The sequence below is a fragment of the Lactuca serriola genome, chromosome 4, assembly GCF_051521515.1.
Source record: "Lactuca serriola cultivar US96UC23 chromosome 4, Lser_US96UC23_V15, whole genome shotgun sequence".
Classification (NCBI taxonomy): Eukaryota; Viridiplantae; Streptophyta; class Magnoliopsida; order Asterales; family Asteraceae; genus Lactuca; species Lactuca serriola.
In genome coordinates this window covers 280,389,432-280,396,361 of record NC_136411.1, presented here as the reverse complement: position 1 = coordinate 280,396,361, position 6,930 = coordinate 280,389,432, and the positions used below count along the sequence as shown (strand labels likewise).

General features: G+C 28.9%; 1 pseudogene; it reads left to right on the top strand.

The window, feature by feature from the left end:
- The first annotated feature begins 1,721 nt into the window (after nucleotides 1-1,721).
- LOC145099380 (protein FAR1-RELATED SEQUENCE 5-like) lies at nucleotides 1,722-4,826 on the top strand (annotated as a pseudogene).
- Nucleotides 4,827-6,930: the final 2,104 nt, after the last annotated feature.

Below are 6,930 nucleotides of genomic sequence, written 5' to 3'. Positions count from 1 at the left end.
TTGAAATCGAAAACATATGTCTGAATACGGTTTTATCATGAACGAGATTAAATCAACTTCATTTGTAATCTCATAATATTACATAGAAATATCATAATACTACACAAAATTTTAGAATAGTCTGTATCAACACATAGTTTAGTAAATAATATCACAATCTTACCAAACCAAAATGCCTACTTTATTAATGGATTGAACCATATTTCAATGTATTTGTACTACCTCATCTAACTAATCAACATAACAACGTCTGGACATAAACTTTACTAAGCATAATACTTAAAATACTTAGATCTAGAACCCTATTTAAACAGAATTTATACTAGAAGCTAATTAATCAAAAAAAATACCTGAAATAACTCTTTTATGCTCTTCATCAGAATCATGTATTTGAATTGGAGATGATTTTTTGAGAGATTCATAATGAGATTTAATCAAGATTTGATTTTAGGTAGAATGAAGTCATGATTTCCAGAATATGAATCGAAATCAGTTTTTAGGGCTTTTTTTACGATTTTAATCGACTGTTTAGGAAATTTCTCTAGATTTAATCAAGAAAGTTTCTGAAGAAACTTTTAATCAGAATCAAAGGTAATCATAAATGAAAATTTTAATTTTAATCGATGGACTTTTTTCAAAATCAAAGATGAATCAGAATGAAAGGAATTAATTGACAAATTTCAAGGGGATGCGAGTTCTAGGGTTTGAAAGAGAACTTTTTGTTTGAGAAAGAAAGATGTAAAACAGGATGCGACGTGATTCAGGTACCAGGTGACTAAAGCAAATTGACAAGAATAGCCCTCCGTGTCCATGAATTAATCTTCAACTTTGAAATAATTTCAAAATTGCCACCGTGTTCCACCAGCTTTTTTGTTTTAATCTCAGCCCTAAATTATTTATAAAGAGTGGTTCATATCTTGTCTTCTTGTCTCACAAAATCTTATTGTCTCATATGAACCCAACCCTATATATATATAGGGAAAAGTTCAATAGAGAACCAATATGGACCAATATGGATCAAAGAACCAAGGAACCCATCTTAACCATCTATTTTTCTTTTAATCTTGGTCATTAATCCTTAATTAACCAAAAAAACACAGAGGGACATTTTTGTAAGTTCAGCGTCTAATCTAATGTTGCCGTTTGTCTCCGTTAGCGTCTTCTGTCAATGTCCTTCATCGATCAATCCAAAATCTCGGCTGTTCTTCGAAATCAACATTTTTCATCCAATTTACTAATAGTTTCTTTAGATTTCAGCTAATAATCAGGTATTTTTAATATCTATTCATCTTTCTTTTATGATTATTAGGTCAATTCTGATGCATTGTTTATCAACTTATTTTTATTGTTATTGTAATCGTCTATTGTCAAATTCTGTTGATTTTACTGTTTAATCTTCAAATTGTTATGTTTTTATTGTTAATTTGCTATTTTTATGCCGTATGTTGAATTTGCGTTTGATGTTACTGTTTTTCATTCGATCGTTTTTGTAATCATTCCTCTGTAATGCATATTCAACATTTAGATAATCAATTATATCTTGTGCATCTTCTGACATTTAAGTTTTTCCCAAACTTTTAGTGATTTTGAAATCTTATCTTATCTTGTGCATATATTTTAAAGTTTTGTGATTATCTTGTTTATTTGTTTCGTTTTTTTGTATAATTATCAATTCTATATTTCTAATCTGTATATAAACTCCAGGTTATCGACGATTCATTATGAGTTTTTTGAATTCTTGTTCAGATTTGCATTCAACTATTAATGAACAATCACGTAAGTTTTTTTTTCTTAATATAAATTTCACATTTTCTATATAATGTAATAAAATAAATGTTTTGTTTGGTTTTGCAGTTCATGATCAATCATCTTCAAGTATGAATATTGATCATTCAAATAACAGTAATTCTCGTTATAGTTTTGATTTTGAGCTCTACAATACTGAAAGTTTTAAGCTTGTTCCTTATGATAAATTGATACATAAGAAGCCTTTCAAAGGATTGTTGTTTGATTCATTGGACATTGGTCTTGACTTTTACAAGACTTATGGTCAAGAATGTGGTTTTGATGTGAATATGTCAAGTCAAAAAAGATACAATGATGGCACAATTCGTATTAGATATTCGACATGTAGTAGATCTGGTTTCACGGAGTCATTCAAGAATGAAAATGTTAATATGAAATTTTCAGATGTTAAGAGAAAGAGAACTTCTTCTAAGAAGAATGGATACCCTGCTGTTTCAAAGTTCAAAAATCTCCGATGTTCTTTAATGTTCTACATTTATGTATTTGTTGAAGATCACAACCATGAACTTGTTGCTCAAGATCAGTTGCACTTATTAAGGATTAATAGGAAAATGGATTTGCTTGATGAATCCTTTATACATAAGGTTGGTACTTGTAACATTGGTGTTTCAAAAGCTTATAACTTGGTGAGTAGTATGAAGGGTGACTTTGATTCTAGGGGAGGGACTGCAGTTGACTTTAAAATTTTTCATAGAGATTTGAATTGTAAAATTGGTGTCAAAGATTCCCAAATGGTTGTGGATATATTGACAAACAGAAAATTGTGTTTCTCTAATTTTTCATTTGAGTTTCAAAAAGATGTTGATGATCATCTTACTGGACTTTTTTGGGCTGATGATACTTCGAAAGCCAACTATAAGGAATTTGGAGATGTACTATCGTTTGATGCTACTTATCAAACAAACAAGTAATTCCTAAACCTTATTTGTTCTTTTTAACAATACCTATCAAAAAAATTCAGGTATTCTATGGTATTTGTTCTTTTTACTGGAGTTGACTACCACAAGCGTTGTGTTACTTTTGCTGCTGGTTTACTAGCTCGTGAGACAGCAGATGCATATGTGTGGTTGCTTGAAGTGTTTCGTAAAGCATTTGTCAAGCCTCCCATGATGATTGTAACAAATCGGGATTCATCAATGAAGAAGGCTGTTAATTTTGTTTTTCCTGAATCGAAGCATAGACTATGCATGTGGCACATCCCTCAAAAACTTGAGGAAAAGGTATATCTTTTGTTTCTTGATTCCTATATATGTTTTGTAACCATATAGATCATAAAACATATAGTGAATTCACAATGTAAATTTTCATATGGTGAAAGGAACAAATCTAAATCATAAATCACACTGTGAATTCATAATGTGAACCAAATGTTATGTTAATATGAATTACATCAAATATTCAACATATGTAATGATTCTTATGTGTTTCTTTTTTTTAGATTCCTATCGATGTTTATAACCATCCGGACTTCCAGAAGACATTTTTTGATATTATATGGAATCTTCAATGTTCTCCACAAGATTTTGAAAGTTCGTGGTCAACAATGTTAGATAAGTTTCCTCTAAAAGAAAATGACTGGTTAAGGTCTGTTTTTAAAATAAGGGATTTATGGATTCCAGCTTTTATGAGAGATCTTGAACTTTCTGGTTTGATGCGAACTACTTCAAGATCAAAGAGTCTGAATAATGCTTTCTCACATTTTTTGCATCATAAATCAAATTTGGTGAAGTTCATATGTCGTTTGATAGTGCAATGGAGAAGCAAAGGCATCTTCAATCTTTATTAGATTATCAGTCCACAACTACTACCCCAAAGCTAAGGACTCCTTTGGCTATTGAAAAGCATGCATCAGAAATTTATACACATAATATTTTCTTGGACATTCAGAAAGAGTTATATAAATCCGTGTTTTATTGTGTTCAAGAATCTGTAGTTATTGAAGATGAAAGTGAAGTTTATGTTTTGAGAGATAAGAAGAAAAAAAAAAGTTGATTAAAAAAAATGTGAATGAGGATGAAGAATTTGATGACTTTTATCGAAATAGTCTTCCTTCTCATTGTCCTAATACTCGTTACAAGGTATGTCTCTTTGTCCTAATACAGTTTATTATATATATATAATGTAGTTTCAAAACTCACACTATGAATGTAGGATGTTTTGCTAATTAATAGTGTGAATTTTATAGAGTTATAAATTGGTTTGTACTTTTCATTAGATTAGTATGGAATATGTTTTTTTTGTGAATTTGATTTGAAGTACATATTTATATTATAGTATTATGATTTCTAATGACCTATTGATTAATAATGTGAATTGATGTTAATTTGTATAATTTTTATCGAATGGTATGAGATAGAATTTCTTATTCACATATTAATTTGTTTATTAATGATAATTTTGTAGGTTGTATTTAGTAGAAGGGGTGATAGCATTAGCATCAGTTGCACCTGCATGCTTTTTGTCCAGGAAGGATTGTTATGTCGTCATATGTTTTTCATATTAAATATGAAAGAGTATGATGAAATTCCATCAAATTTCATTTTGAGATGGGGAAAAGATATCATAGCTAATGGATTGTTGAGAAAAAGTACTCATATCCTCATAAAGGCAATAAAAATGAATGTGTGATTCAAGAAGCATATGCTATTCTTCGTTTGTCCATTAACAAGATAGCAAATAATGAGGATGAGTTGGCTAAATATATAAAGCGACTTCAGGAGGTTGATAGTGGTATTCCTTTATGTACCTCATCAAGGGCATCTTCGAGTAGATCAGTTCACATTGAAAAAATTATTGGAGTTGCAGTACCTGATGTTATCAACATTCATAATCCAGAGGGGATCAGAAACAAGGGATGGGCCAGTGGTAAAAGAATCAAGAGCACTAGAGAGAAAGTGATTGAGAAATCTAAAATGGGTACTAGGTTGTGCGGTTTATGTCATAAACCAAATCACAATGCTAGGAGTTGCATTTTGAGGTTTAAGAAGTCTGATTTAGAATCTGAGGTTACAGAAGGCTGATTGTTTCTAATTTTTTCTTTTTAAGACGAGTAAAATAAGATTTGATTTTTGTAATGGTCATTCAATGGATAGAAATGTTGAAATATTGATGTTAATTTTGATATTCATTGTTTTAGAGTTTATTTCTAATAATAGAATATATGTTTTTCAAATTTATTGTTTTTGGTTAAAGATATTTTTTAATGTTAGTTTTTTGAATATTTTCTAATAAAAATTTCATGCTAATGTTTTAATTTATGTATATTAATTATCATAGATAATCTCATATATAAAATTTTCATGTTAAAGATTGTCTTAATGTAATTTAATTCACATTGTGAATCTCAACTATTAATTGTTTTAATGATCTATATGTACCATAATTCACATTGTGAACCTCACATATAAAATATACATGTTATAATATGTACTGTAATTCACATAGTTAATCTTACATATAAAATTTTCACAAGGTTGACATATAAACAATGTAAATTTTCTACATATATTGTATTGTTATTACATTAACATTTAATAATTTAGACCAAAAGAAATGAAGTAAATGTATGAAATGTGAATGTACTTTCAACTCTTTATTCAAAGTAAAAATATAATCACTTCCCCCCACCCACACACCAATATCATATTTTTAATAAAACATGTAATTGTATAACATACATGTAGACATTCACATGAAAATATAAACATCTTTTAAGTATTTAGTAAAGTTCATTATATTTGATATAGAAACTACCATCAAATTGTAACATAAAAAGCATGTATATGTTCTTAAAGAAATTAAAGTGCATCTAAACTTATACTAATAATGAATAAAAAACTAAGTTTTAAGTTTTACACTACTTTTTCCAATCCTTGAAGTACTATATCCTTTCTCCCCTTTTTTTCCATCCCTTGTCGAGCAAATCTTTTATTTCTTCATTAGTCTTTTTTTGCAAACTTAGCTGTTTGTGCAATGATTTTTGACCTGTGTGTGTTTGCGTCACTCAATAGTATCTTTGTCAAATACTTAATGTATAAATCGTTTAACACACTTTGTTGTTGTTTTGATTCTTTTGGCAATCCACATGTCCAATTTACTGTTTTATCTCCCATACATGTCTCCAAATGACGCATGCAAAAAACTCCACAGTCAACATGATTATCCCTCGTGCGCCAATTCATGTTCACCCTTTCTGCTTCAACACCCTCCAAAGTTAAAGCTGATTTGTGATTGACCCTCATCAAGTGCCTACTAAAAAGTATTTTCTACAAAAAAGAAATTGTCATTTTCTATAGTTATTATTTTATTTAGATTATCAGTCTATTAATACTTATATTTATAATTTAAATTTAATATTCTTACCAATTCATTAGGTGCATCATGATAAGCTCTAGAAAACTTTGCGATTAAATTCCTATTGTCAATGACATCAACCGCTGGTTCCTCTAAGTTTATGCAGATGATGTAAAAGTGATTTTTTTGATGAACTGGTAAAAACACCTGTTTAATAATTTAAATTGTTAAACTTTGTTAAAAATATGTAATATATTCCACAAAAAGAACAGTTTATTACCAAGTGAACCTTTTCAAATGTCAGAAGTTCTTTGTCCTTTTTCATTGCATCTTTCATATTTGACTCAAATTTATCAAATATTTGATTGAAAGGGATATTTTTGTCAAATATGAACTGTCTCTGCAAAAAAATTTAAATATACATCAATCTTTAAAGGGTAAATTGTTAAATTCGCAATAAGTTAAATTTTAAATTTTAAATTATTCACACTATGAATTATAATGGGATTCACTGTGTGAATTTTATTACTTATTCAGAACTATTGAAAATTGTATTTATTATATTATCAACATTATGATGATATATATATATTTTTAATTAACTTACCACAATTGATGTGTCAAAGAAATACCGATTCAGTGTAGAATTTGATTTGAGCTTTTCTTCATAGTTCAAAATATCAGCCCAAGCATCAATGACATGTGCTTGTACCCATAATCCTGCCTGCATTGTTTCAATCATTCCTCCTCTAAGCACATACCCCCTCTTAGTCTGAAATACATTCTCACTTAATTTGTAATCAAATAAAACAAAAAAGCAGTTAATAGAAA